Below are 14972 nucleotides of genomic sequence, written 5' to 3'. Positions count from 1 at the left end.
TCCAGTTATATCATTCTATCCCTACCTCAAACTCAACTGATCAGTCAAGAAATCAAGAGCCTCAATCCAAACACTACTAATTCAGTAGAATTAAGGAAATAATTGTACTCACCTTCTAACTAATAATCTTAGGGTTCCAGAGTATTGCGGTACTTCCCAAAAGAGCGCTTCAATGCCGCGTCAGGGGTTGTAAGGACTACATAAATAAATGTCCAATTTCCTTATCTTCCCGCTATCAACACAATCACTTAATAAACATATGGCAGGTTTACCGCCTGATTTGCAAGTTAGTATAGTGAAATGAGACAGAGAAACTGCCAGCAGAGATTTGGCAGTGGCCCAGTTCACAGACTTGAACAGGTTTTTCTAAGGATTTACAGCCTGATTCATCATTGGGCCGTTTTGCGAGTCTGAAATAGCGATTCATAAGGAATCGCTATTCCAGACTCGCAAAACGGTATTCATGTAGGAATCGCAAAAAAAAATGCGATTCCTACACATTCCTTATTTGCGATTAGCAAATTGCTAATCGCAAATAAGGAAAAACTCCCCATTCATTCCTATGGGCCAAAAGGCCCATAGGAATGAATGGGGAGTATTCCTTATTTGCGATTAGCAATTTGCTAATCGCAAATAAGATAGCGATTTGAAGGGTGCCAGGGGTGTCCAAAGGACACCCTGTAGCACCCCTAAATGCACATTTGAACAGGTGTTGCGCACACACATGTCCAAAGGACATGTGCGTGTGTAACATGCAAAAGAAAAAAATGCACTAAAGTGCTTTTTACTCTTTTTTCGCAATTTACCACCAAGTCAGACTTGGTGGTAAATTGCGACCAAATATTGCGATTTCGCAATTTCTAATTGGTTGATGAATTGCATTTAAGGAATCTCTATTTGAGATTCCTTAAATCCAATTCCTCGCAAATATGCGATTTCGGTAATAGCGATTTTTGCATTTGGGATGATGAATCCCAAATGCAAAAATCGCACTCGCAAAGGGCCAGATTCTCAGAATCTGGCCCTTTGCGAGCGCAATTACCTTTGATGAATCAGGCTACAGCCTGATTCATCAAAGGTAATTGCGCTCGCAAAGGCTACAGCCTGATTCATCAAATCTAATTGCGCTCGCAAATAAGGAATACTCCCCATAGGAATGAATGAGGAGTTCTTCCTTATTTGCGATTAGCAATTTGCTAATCGTCAATCGCAAAAAAGGAATGTGTAGGAATCGCATTTTTTTTTGTGATTCCTACATGAATACCGTTTTGCGAGTCTGGAATAGCGATTCCTTATGAATCGCTATTTCAGACTCGCAAAACGGCCCAATGATGAATCAGGCTGTTAATTCCATGATCAAAGGAGTTATACTGCAGTAAGGCTGTCATCAATAAGTGTGCTCGTGGGGATATTTGTCGCTGTTCAACCAAAATTGCCCTTGGTCTATGGTGTTAACTTTATGGTCTGGTTTTCATAATATTTTTATTACAGGGAATAACACGAGTCAGAGACCACATTCCGAATTAGGTTAGTTTATTTGCAGAGGGACACAGACAGCACATAGTGTTCCCCGTTGACTGCTCCAGAGTCTGCATTAACTAACCAGATCTGGAATACTCAACTGGAACCATGGTGTAGGCATGCTACTTCAGAACACAACACACATCTACCCCTTAACAGAAATATATAACAACCCAACCCAACGCAATAAACTTGAAGAAAATGAATACATATAAAGAGGATAGTAAACACAGCTGATCATTGCAAAAAAAGTGAAAAAGTGACATATCAGCATAACATCAGCAAAACAACACAGCTTCATATCCACGTAATGACAACTATTTCTTTCATGTATAATGACATCATAAATATAAGAATAAACCATGGATAAAACAACTACGCAATTTCAACTCTCCCCCACCAATAACATATAAGCATTCATTCAAAATGTAATCCTGCTAATACTTGGGGCACGTGTGGCCCTCCTGCCAACCCTCCTAGAGGAGACAGCACAAGTGTTTGTATCCATGTTTTCGCCATTTGTAGAATCCCTAGAAGAGACAACATGTGTTGACTGGGAAATAAAGAAAGACAAGACCTGACTTGCAATGCATTACAGGTTTTCTCAATACATGGCTAGGAGAGCAGTCAGTTACCATTCTAATAGCCAAAAGGTGCTATGACTTCATACGTATGATCTAAAATATACAAGAAACAAGTCAGAATATGACAAGTTGCTGATATGTTTTTACAAAATCAATACCCCACTGGCATCCTTGAACTTGTGTCCTTTCCTTCTCAGTTCTCCTTATCTCGTGAAAATGATACAACTTTGAAACTGACTGGGTCTTCACCGGTCCTCCCTGGGTGTCTGTGCATTCCATTGTGCTATTCTAAAGGTTCATCCGACTTCCTACACTGCTTACCAAAACTACCTTTTTATCACATATTTTTGGAACAGCATATTTCTGCCAAGGGTGGGAATAGGAATACATATTCCCGTGCTTGTGGCCTTCAATTCGTCCACGTTGGCAAAATGTTAATTATATTTTCCTTTGTAACTGAACTTACTGATCTGATGTTCTGAACTCCCACCTATTCTGTATCATTGTGAACCTCTGGCTTGTACTGTTCATTACTGACATACAGTTCCACAACAGTGCTCTCGCTCTCTGCTGATGTCTGCAATGGTTAGCTTTCTTGCCTGCCTGAGATTTCTTCTCATTTTATATTTTCATTAACATCCCCCACTCTAGTCAGTTTTTCAACTACTTCCTCTAACCCTAGATCTACTCTGGGCAGCAGCTGATAATGGTTGCCCTGTGCATCTCCTACTTGTGTAAGTGGCCTGACTGTGAATATTCCTCCAGCCTTTGCACTCACTCTCCTGCAGCAAGCTATAAATAATTGAAGGACACAGCAGATCAATAGCGACACCACAATACCTTAATTTGGCAACAATGCCTCAAACAGTCCCGACATCCAGGAGGGTAGCCAATCTAACCAACCCTTTAAACTATTCATCTGGGCATCTCATTTACTCATCATTGTCTTTTGCAAATCGTGCAAACTCTGTATTGCCTCCATCAATGTTCCATTGTCCGCGTTGACTCACACACACCCCTCCATTGCTGTCATCAAATCCAGCACATACCTATTTTGCATTACCATTATTCTTGTGGCTTGCAATTTCTCTTTGATAGCATTGAACCCATCCTCAATGGCATTGGGCGCCCTCATCAGTTCCCACATAATTATTTGCAACCATCAGGCATTTGCTTTTTTCTGAACGAACAGTAGGACACTACTAAAGAAGAGTTGGGCATCATAAAACAGCCAGTGCTCCTGGGGAACATCTTTGCAGACCATAGTGCCAAAATATTCTGGTCTTTTATTTCAATGATGGTGAATTAAGGTAGTTGGACGGCTCATGCAATGGTCATCTAAATTCGAGATGTCTGGTATTACGAGTGAGGGGGTGTGCAAGGTGACCAAGGAACAGAGGTCATTCCGGTTTTGACGTAGTTGAACATGTAGCAGCACTCCATTGCCAGAAGTAATTCATCAGACAGGAAGTGCCTCTCTGCATATCAACCTTGTATATTGTGGTACTGAAGTTTATGTTGTTTCCTACTGGGACAGACCCATTCCCTCTGAAACATAAAGAAACAGATATTAATTTCATAGCTGACAGGGGGCCCACTGTTCCATCCACCCAAGTGTATTGTCCAATGATGTTGTTCCATGTACTCTCACTAAGCATGGGTGGATTTTGCGGATGCACGATCCGCGGATTTGGGGCGGGGCTTCCATGCGAGTGCACATGCCTCTTGTGTGTTTAAAAGGTCAGAGAAAGATCAGTTCAGCAGATGAAGAGAAAGAAGCCCCTGGTCACAAGAACAGCACAGGTATTGCGCTAGTGAAAGTCAAGGATGCAAAGGCCTCTATCCAGCATCACAGCTGATGTTCCACGGTAGATTTGGGATGAAGGCACACTGCCCAGCCTCGACGACGCTCACGATTGTTTTTGGGCTAATGAATGAGTCACTGAATTTGAGCTTCAACTAGTTCGAGCGACCATGTGTGTGTTACTATGCAATCGCCCCGAAGGGCGCAGGGGTCCCTGAGTGAGCTGTCCATCATAGTGGGTAAATGGCGGGAAGACGGTGCACACCGCGAGTGTGTGAGCGGGACCAAACGTGCGGGGCTTCAATGCGAGTTCACATGCCTCTTGTGTGTATAAAAGGTCAGAGAAAGATCAGTTTAGCAGATGAAGAGAAAGAAGCCCCTGGTCACAAGAACAGCACAGGTATTGCGCTAGTGAAAGTCAAGGATGCAAAGGCCTCTATCCAGCATCACAGCTGATGTTCCACGGTACATTTGGGAAAGGAAATTACACCAGCTTGGCCTGTTGTAACTATTTTACGATGGCGCCGGCAAGCTGCCAGCGCCATCCTAAAATAGTTACTAAATTAGCTTCAACAGGAAGCTCTAATAGATAAAATCGAGCACCTGCTTTATTTTATCTATTAGAGCTTCCTGTTGAAGCTAACTTAGTAACGATTTTAGGATGGCGCTGGCAGCTTGCCGGCGCCATCGTAAAATAGTTACAACAGGCCAGGCTTCAACTTTTGCCCCCGGAATAATCCGCCGCTCACGGATTTGCAAATTCTCGGTACATTCGCGGATCGCGAATTTACCGAAAATTCGCAAAATCCGCGAGCGGAACGGATTTTCCGCTCATACTTAACTCTCACGTACCTTATACTGCCTTTATTTGGTGTGGGTGCCATTCCATAGGGAGATGGCTGCACAGAAAAATGTGATATATTGGTGCTACTGATCATGGGCATAAACTGAGCCTGTGACTTCGAATGCTCGCCTTTCTGCGCAGTCCAGGAGCAGTAGGTTGGTGTTGTAGTCACCTAATGTGGGAATAGAGCTGGGGACACTGAAATGCCTCGTGCTGACATTCAGTCTCCCTATGCATTGGCCTTCTACTGCATGCTCATGATCTGATGTTCACATCTCTGGCGTGTCCTTGTAGGTGAAAGCCAACAATGCTTTTGTCAATAGGAGAAACTTGAGACACCGAAAAATTGTTTCTATGTGTTGTAAACCAAATTATATAAACCCTTTCAACAAGAGGTACCATACACAATTATTAATTAGCTGCATTCAAAACATCACTGTATGTGTTCATCATTCGTACTTCCACTTTGGTATGCCTTTCCTTTTAGTGATGTTCTTGGTGTTTATCATGGCCCCATATGGGATATGCCATGTAACCGTTGTATTGAGGGAACTGTTACACCTGGCATCTTTTTGCCTGTTCCCTCTGTCTCTGTGCTTTCTGGCCTCCTGTTTTTGATGGTATGCTGGGCTTCATTTTTGCTGGTTTAGTGCATTTGCGCACGTTTTCACTGCTATCCAGTGCTAATTGATTCCCTGTCTGGGTTTAGACTGACAGCGGCTGATTGTGCCGTCACTCTAGACAGTCACGTAAACGGACCTGAGGTGTTCCCTGAATATGTTGATGGGCCATCCTGGGATAGAGTTGTGGGAGGAGTTGTTACTGACACATGAATAGGCTGTGACTGCTCTGCACAATGCTGTCTCCACCTCTTATAGTGAAGCATGACCAGAGAGTTCAGAACTGGTCTTTACTGTGCAAGAAGGACTTGATGCCAAAGATCTCAAAGGGAAAAGTAGTATAAATATTGGGGCCCTGACCCCAGAACTTTAGAACTGTTTTGGACTGAATGATCTTCCAATGAGAACTGAAAGAACTGCCAGGGGGAGTACTGCCCCTTTGCTGTCTGTTGCTTTGTTGGGTTGGTCTGCAGTTGTTGCTTCTGTCTTGGGCAGTGAAAGGACTGGACTGAACCTTCTACAGTGTATTTCCTGAGTTTCTTTAAGGGCTTGAAGAAGAACTTGCCTCCTGTTGGAAGTCTCAGGAACATCAAAAACTTCAGGTTCATCTGCCAACAGCACTGGGAAATGTGCTAAGAATCATATATCATCCATACTTGTAGTCATGATATGTGAGAGAGCTTTGGCCAAATTAAACATTTACCCTCAACAAGATGGTCTTTCTAGCAAATTGAGAGGTAAGAGGAAGAAAACAATCACAATTGAATCTCAATACAGTATAACAAATTTGGTCACACAATAATCCACTCGACAACTAAATCTGAGATTAGTCAAATGTAATTATAAATTTAGAAACAAATCGATATAAACCAGCCTCAAAATTATCATATAGTAATACAACATGAACAAAATGAGTCCAAATCTACTAAAGAGATTCACCCTATATAACAAAAAGCAGATAATTAATTCTAAAATTAAATGCAAATAATCAAGAAAAAGAAATGAGTATTAAACTGCACTATATGATTCTCAAAGGTAAGCATGAGCACGCGATCTCTCCCTACACTGCCTTAAAGGGACAAACCTAGACTAAGAAACATTGAATAAAGGTTAAATTAGAAAGGTGTCCGCTGTCAGAGTCTTCAGTAAAAGGGGTCCTGTAGCATAAAGCCAAAGAAAGCAGAAGCATAGGTCGGCTCCCCGTGAAGTGCTAATGTGTCTCTCAGACCTTCACTAAGTTACAGCATAAGATATTAGTTGCATTTAAAACAGACAATCCCACATGCCTTTCCCCTGTACTTTTCCATCATTATGGCACAAACTAGATACTTGCACCATCTTTCCCACATCGATAAGTTGCAACTTCATTCGTCCTTGGTCATTCATTCTTTGAGTACAGGGTGGTGGCAGCTCCTGTATATTGCTTGTGAGGCGAGCAGACTGCGAGGGAATCCTCCTCTGCTTCTATTGTACCCCAGCTGGAAATTTTAAAAACCGAATTTGTACTGTGTTATGTATTTTATACAGCGTTGCTGCAATATTTTAAATATTGTACCTTTTTAATCTGCTCCTCTCTGTGTGTGCATTGAACCCTTTGCCCCGTTCCACCGCGGCTTTTTTGTGCTGATTGCTGTGAAGGGCAGGGTCGGGCACCGTCTTACCTGAGTCCCGGATCCCAGCGTGACCGTAGGCAGCGGTCTAGCTGGGGGAGGGGCTTGGGACATAAATGGATCACAAGTTTGGGGGCCGGTGCGATAGTACAGGGTGGTGGCAGCTCCTGTATATTGCTTGTGAGGCGAGCAGACTGCGAGGGAATCCTCCTCTGCTTCTACTGTACCCCAGCTGGAAATTTTAAAAACCGAATTTGTACTGTGTTGTGTATTTTATACAGCATTGCTGCAATATTTTAAATATTGTACCTTTTTAATCTGCTCCTCTCTGTGTGTGCATTGAACCCTTTGCCCCGTTCCACCGCAGCTTTTTTGTGCCGATTGCTGTGGAGGGCAGGGTCGGGAACCATCTTACCTGAGTCCCGGATCCCGGCGTGACCGTAGGCAGCAGTCTAGCTGGGGAGGGGCTTGGGACATATATAGTAATGGCACCTCGGACGCGCAGCGGACGTGCGCAGCGAGCGCGCCGCCTGCGCGCCGAAGGAGCGCCAAAGGAGGGCCCGTCTGTGCCCTGGACGTGCCTAGTGCTGGCCCCCCTGGCCATTTGCGCATGATGCAAAGGGCCATCAGGATAAGGTATTCGCGCAATGCTCTATTTTCATTAAACAAATCCAGTTGCGGTGTAGACTGCCCATGGATGGTTGCCGACTGTCCCACCAGGAAATGTCCTGCCTGTAATTTCCATTTCCAACCCATTAGCTGCAATTCTGTTCTAGAAAGCACTAACTCTACCCTGGTTAGAGCAGGCCTTGTTAATGCCAGATCCCAGGCTAAGCACGCCGCCGATGTCTTCGAGATTTTGGCAGAGAACCAGTTAGACCTCTTCTTCGTCACTGAGACATGGCTTAACGACACCTGCGCCCCGGTGGTCGAGCTGGCGGTGCCTAGGGGCTTTAAAATCACGAGGGCAGACCGCCTACTAGGAAGAGGCGGCGGTGTTGCCGTGATATACAGGGACAAATGGCTCCTCTCCCTTGAGGCTTCTGGTGATTTGGGAGATGGGGAGATGCTCCATTTTTCCCTTAGGCTAAACCCGCATTTCACGCTAGGAGGCACGTTGGTGTACCGGCCCCCTGGTTATGCCGGTCAGTTTTTGGACGCCTTTGAGGAGGTTATTGTACCTCGGGCTCTGAGATTCCCGAAGTTTCTCCTCCTAGGGGATTTCAACATCCATGCTGATGTTTCTGACTCTACGGAGTCTAAACGCTTAGGCGACACTTTGAACCTTGCTCAACTCAAACAATGGGTTGATTCTCCAACTCACGTGGGGGGCCACATATTGGATTTAGTATGCTCCAATTTTAATATTGTGAGAGCGTGACTTGGTCGGATCACGAGCTAATCAGGTTTACCTGGCCCATGGAAAAAACTACAGGGGCTGGGGATACCTTTTCAAATGTTCACCCCCAGAAGATTAACTTAGCCACTTTTGTGAATACCCTCTGCCAGGACCGCCCTTTATTGGCCTCGGAGGTGGGTGAGGCTGTAAGGAATTCCAACACATGGGTGGAACAGGGGGCGGCTGCCTCCGTTAACCAGTGCCGTATCCGCAGATTGCGTTTCTCTCCCTCTAAACCTTGGTTTTCACATGCTCTTCGGGAATTGAAACTTGGCTGCAAAAAACTTGAACGCATATGGAGACAAGGGTACTTTCCTGAGGCAAAAACTATCTTGCGAGCGGCCCAAAGATAATACTATGCTGCGATTAGGACAGCAAAGGGCAGCTACTACGCAGGAAGAATTGCCAAGGCGAATAACAATAGTAAAGAAATTTTCTCCATCGTCCAGAGTTTCTTATCACCTTGTGCCGCACAACCCCTGGTGTCCTCCTCTGAACAATGGTGTGAAGAACTTTCTTTTTTCTTTTCTGAGAAAATTGCAAAGATTCAGGAGGACCTGATCGCTGTATGCGATTCTCATAAATCCTCACCAATGATGCCTTCCCTGCCTATGCCCAAACCTGTAGATCAGTTTGTGGCCTTTTCTCCCTTCGCTGATGCAGATATCCTGACAGTACTAAAGTCCTTGAAGTCGAGCTCTCCAACGGACCCATGTCTGGCTCGGGTGCTCGGGGGTGTGGCTGAGACAATATGCGGGGAGGTCACTCAGATTGTTAACCTCTCTTTTTCCACTGCAACTTTCCCAATTTGTTGGAAGCAGGCGAAACTACTGCCGCTTCTAAAAAAGTCCGGGCAGGATCCAGCCGCCCCTTCCAGCTACCTGCCTATTTCATTATTGCCGGCTCAGGCGAAAATCTGTGAAAAGATGGCCTTTTATCAATTAGACAACTTTGTGGAGACCTCTCATGCCTTGCACCCTGCCCAATCAGGGTTCCGGACAGCCTAGAGCACTGAGACCGCTTTGGTGGAGGTATCAGAGGCCATCCGGGAATGCCTGGATGGAGGTGGTAGAGCAGTTCTGATTTTGCTAGATCTCTCTGCCGCCTTCGATACGGTGCCCCACGGACTCCTTTCCAGACTCTCAGCTATTGGCATTTCTGGTCTAGCACTTGACTGGCTGACGTCATTCTTAACCAACAGGAAGCAGCAGGTTTGCATACCACCATATGCATCCCAGCCTAGGCTACTCTCCACGGGTGTCCCGCAGGGGTCTACTCTTAGCCCCCTGCTGTTTAACGTTTATTTGACCCCTCTGATTTATTTGGCGGAACATATGTGGGCAAAAATTATGTTGATACAACGCATGTTATTACAACGCATGCTTTTACAACGCAATTTTTACAACGCAAAAACTTTTACAACGCATGTATTTACAACGAATGTTTTTACAACGCAGGTACCTTTAAAACGCATACCATTACAACGTAAGTATTGGTAAGTATATGTTAATTTTATAATCGTAAATTAATTTTAAAAAATATAATTTAATGTAATTTAATTTAAATTTAATTTTAATTTATTTTTACCCTGTACCCCTGTACCCCCAAAACCCAAAACTGACCCTGAACCCCCCAAAAAACCCTTTACCCAAAAACTAAAAACTGACCCTGAACCCCAAAAATACCCCTTTACCCAAAAACTAAAAACTGACCCTGAACCCTAAAAATACCCCTTTACCCAAAAACTAAAAACTGACCCTGAACCCCAAATATACCCCTTTACCCAAAAACTATAAACTGACCCTGAACCCCAAAAATACCCCTTTACCCAAAAACTAAAAACTGACCCTGAACCCCAAAAATACCCCTTTACCCAAAAAATAAAAACTGACCCTGAACCCCAAAAATACCCCTTTACCCAAAAACTAAAAACTGACCCTGAACCCCAAAAATACCCCTTTACCCAAAAACTAAAAACTGACCTTGAACCCCAAAAATACCCCTTTACCCAAAAACTAAAAACTGACCCTGAACGCCAAAAATACCCCTTTACCCAAAAACCCAAAACTGACCCTGAACCCTAAAAATACCCCTTTACCCCAAACATATAACATATAAAAAATATTTATATACTTACCAATACTTACGTTGTAATGGTATGCGTTGTAAAGGTACCTGCGTTGTAAAAACATTCGTTGTAAATACATGCGTTGTAAAAGTTTTTGCGATGTAAAAGTTGCGTTGTAATGGTATGTCGTTGTAAAAGTTGCGTTGTAAGTGATGTTTCCCAACTTTTGTTTACCTGGCCAGGTGACAATTTGGATACGTCGGCTGTTCAGGATTGCCTCTCCTCTGTCTTCCGTTGGCTTGCACTAGCACAACTAAAGTGCAATGAGGATAAATCCGAGTCCTTTTCTATGGAATCTTCCCCGGTAATTTCAGAGATCTTCTATGGCCACATGACATTCTCTGTCCGAAATCGATGGGCGGCCCAGCCAAGAACCTGGGTGTGTGGTTTGGAGATAATTTAAAGTTTGACGACCATATCAAAAAACTCACAGGTGTCTGTTTTGGAACCCTCAAAGCCCTGCCCAGATTTTTTCCCCTACTCCCAAGAGATGCCAAAGAGACAGTGTCGCGTGCCCTTATTCTATCCAGGTTGGATTATGCAAATGCCCTATTTATCGGCATACCATCCTATTTGATCAAACGGCTCCAGGTAGTCCAAAATGCGGTAGCCAGACTCCTGTTTAATATTCCTAGGAGGTCTAGCGTCCGCTCTCACCTGCGTAGTCTCCACTGGCCGCCGGTGGCACAGCGAATTCTCTTCAAAGCGCTGGCTCTTTCCTTCAGAGCGACCCATGAGATCGGGTCAGTGTACCTGAGAAAACGCTTTGCTCTGTATGTCCCCAATCGCTGTCTTAGATCTGCCAACCAGTTTAGGTTGATCCTTCCAAGATACAAGTACGCTAGGCTTGGTGGCCAATCTATATCTGTCATGGTAGCTAGAGCTTGGAATGCCCTTCCTCTCCACCTACGCATAATGCAGAACATTGTCCATTTCAAGAAAGGCCTAAAGACCCATCTGTTTAATCTGTCCATTTAATGCTTCTATTGTTCTCCTTTCTGCTTTCCTCACACACCCACCATGCGCCAGGATACTCGAGAGTAATAGAGCGCGCTATAAAATATTTTATAACATAACATAACATAACATTCCTCTCCTCCTTCATGAGTACTCACCCCCTTGCTTGTACTGCGTTTTTCTTGCCATCTTAGTCTTCTCATACCTTGCTATCTAAGGAAAACAAAACCCTTCTATATTAACTAATGATCCTTTGTCCTCACCTGCAGTGGAAACAAAAATTCAAGCAGATACATTCTTTATTAAAGGTTAAATAGGAATTACATGCTAGGCTTTAAACATGAGCTTGAACTGAACGATTCTCGAGGAACAAAATGATGTCAGTTTAACAGTGCACAAGGTTACAAACACATGCACATTTCTACACAAATAACAAATGTGGCTTTTTAATGCATGAATAAATTGCAAATACTTACGAAGATGTCATTTCAAATGCACCAACAGGGATATAATTGCTTGTTACACATATAAATGTTTAACATTAGTCTACACATGCACATCCTGTTTCATTAACTTCACAATGAGACATGTCTAAACATTATCTTCTCCTGATACATCAATTTGTAAATATTGCAAAGACCTTTATTAGTTATGTTTCTATGCACAGTTATAAGTGTCATTGTTTTCCACGTGATGTACTTTAAATATGCAATACTTCATCTGTTCCTAATAACATTAATCACAGAATATTTTTGAGTGTTGACTACGCATGTTTATGATACAAAGACAGCATATAAAACACTGTGATTGTGGTTGCCTTTACTAATACAACTTTATTACCTCCCAAAGAAACCCTTCTTTTATTTTTTTATTGATTTATAGAGTTTTGTATAGCGCGAACGTGACCCTTACGGATATCAAAGCCTTTCACAATTTAGGGTAAGGGGGATACAGTATTGGGAAGCAAAGCATTTGTTACATAATCATGCAAGGCGCGTGCAAGACTCATGTAGGTATCAGAATTCTTCACATAAGGGTGGGGAGGATAGAGTAATGGGTGAGGAACATTTGAACATATGTGTGTAAAACTCATGCTAACAATGTTATTCCCAGGTATATAACCATGTCAAAAGTCAATCAAGATGACCAAATAGAGGGCAGTAATGAAGTCTAGGAGCCAAGGCCAATTAGGGCAGGAACTTGAGCATTAGAATTTTTTTCACTTCCTTTTAGAAGGAAGACGTGGAGAAGATTTTAAGGATTTCCGTAGAAGGAGAGTTCCAAATCTTTGGGGCAATGCCTGAGAAGGCTCTGTTACTCGATCTCTTTTTGTGGTAAATCTGTGGTTTCAGGAGCATTGTACTTGCACTTCATGACACTCTGCAGCCCCTTGATAGTTCTAGTTTTTGAGCCAGATAGATGGGGTCTTGAATTGAAGGGTTTTGTGCATCATGCAGGCAATTTGTAACTGTATTCTTGCCTCGTATGGTAACCAGTTTAGGGGTTTTGGGGCTGGGGATATGTGTTCTTTTTTTTTGTCCCAGTAATCAATCTAGCTGTGCCATTAAGGGAAGCCCTTAGTGAGGCCAGTCTCTGTTTGGGGAGACCACATAGCGTGGAACTACCGTAGTCTAGTCTTGGCAAAACTAGAGCTTGTACCGCCAACTTGAAGTCTTTCTGTGGAAGGCATGGTTTGAGATTTCTTAGTATACTCAACTGATGTTTAGCTCCCCAGTTGCGTTGCTGATATTGTTCTTCATATCCAAGTGCATGTCTACTGTGATTCCGAGGGATTTAGCAGATTCAATAATGTGGGGGGGAGCAGTTGAAGGCTAGAAGATGTTTAATCGAAAGGTCAATCATAGTTTTAATTGTTGAAATTTCAGGAAGTGGGTTTAAATGTCTAAGCACAAAAATGTCAGAATAAATCGGACCTCGATTTGAGTAATAATATAGGAATTGATCATCACCATATAACAAACCAGCTAATGCACTGCAGAAAATTCCATAAGTTAGAGGTAAGCTACGGTAGGTTACCCCTTCAGCAACTGAGGAAGGTATTTGCATACAAATGAAGCATTCACCAATTTCCATAGTATCTACGTAGTCGTTGAGTAAAGCATAAACATGTGAACTAAAATCAATTTTTTAAGTATTATTGTGTAAAGAATTCTCAGTCATGACATTAGAATCTGTAACATTTCCTTTGGTGGCTATAAAAGGAATATCAAGTTTTGAGTCTTTAACAGAAACATAATGTGGCAGATTCAAGAAAATAAACATTGAAATCAACATTAAAACAGTAATAGATAGAATCAGAGTATATGCACATTTGCATTTAGAAGAGATACCAGAGGTGGACTGCATGGTTACTCAAAATTCAGATCATTTAGCTAAAGGAAAAACTAAAAATAGCAGCAGTGGTTTTAGCAATTCAACAAAGTCTTGGCACAGGAAAGCATTTTATGGCAATGGTAGAAATATTCTCATATAAGGAGAAACCCTCATATCAGCTTAGTTGATGAGTAAATTCAGGAAAAACTGTGTCAACAATTAGTTCGTACTTCCAGATTAAAATTTAAATCAATAAAACAGTTTGCTTCAGGGAGTTTCAGGTGGACATGTATTGTTAGCACAAAACTCTTAGAACTGATGTTCCCACTCATTAGCAGCAAAAATAAGTTCATTCAAGAGGTGCATACCTTTGACTTGGTACCCTTTTGAGCTCCTCACAGCTATTTTCTCATGATCTGTGTCACTTTGATCTGATGGCGCAGAGCTTTCAGGGATAGTTTTTGGTACTCTTCTTGCAGTCAGACAGCTTCTCAGAATGTCACCTCTTTTGGGGCAATGGTCTCTGGGCATGACTCACTTTCTTACTGCACTATGCCCTTCGTTGGAGTCTGTACCACTCAAAGTCAACTTTACTGATTGTGACCTTTTGGTACCTGCAGTTGACTCTCTTGAACCCTCCTCAGGATGAACGAGTACTGTCCCAGTACCTTGCTAGTCCCCAACATTTTGGCTAACCTGATCCCTCTACGTTACTATTACCATTGTCACATCAGGAACAGACACTGTTGTATCATTCAGGGGACTTGGGACTCTGTGAGTGTGTGATGTGTGCACCCAGTTCGAGAGACCCAGATACTTTACAGAGGTGCTGAAGACTAGGGGCACCTGGAAAGGCCCCTTCCAGGGAAGTTCCTTGCACGTACTTCGCACATGCTTTCTCATCATTACCCAGTACCCTGGACAGAGGTCATGGCACTGCTCCTGTTGGACTACAAGGGCAGCTTCTATAACCTGGTGAGAGACAGAATATACCATGGCAGCGAAGCCCTTGCAGTAGTCCAATATAAGGTCATCTGTAATATTGACTAATGCATTAGCGAGAACAGCTGGCAGCCTCATCACACGTCCCATGATCACTTCATGGGGTGACAACCTTGTCCTCCTATCTGAAGTACTTATCAAACTAAGCAACACAGGAGTCAGTGCAGCT

This window comes from Lissotriton vulgaris, chromosome 3_1 (genome assembly GCF_964263255.1).
Source record: "Lissotriton vulgaris chromosome 3_1, aLisVul1.2, whole genome shotgun sequence".
Lineage (NCBI taxonomy): Eukaryota > Metazoa > Chordata > Amphibia > Caudata > Salamandridae > Lissotriton > Lissotriton vulgaris.
This window is presented reverse-complemented; position numbering follows the sequence as displayed.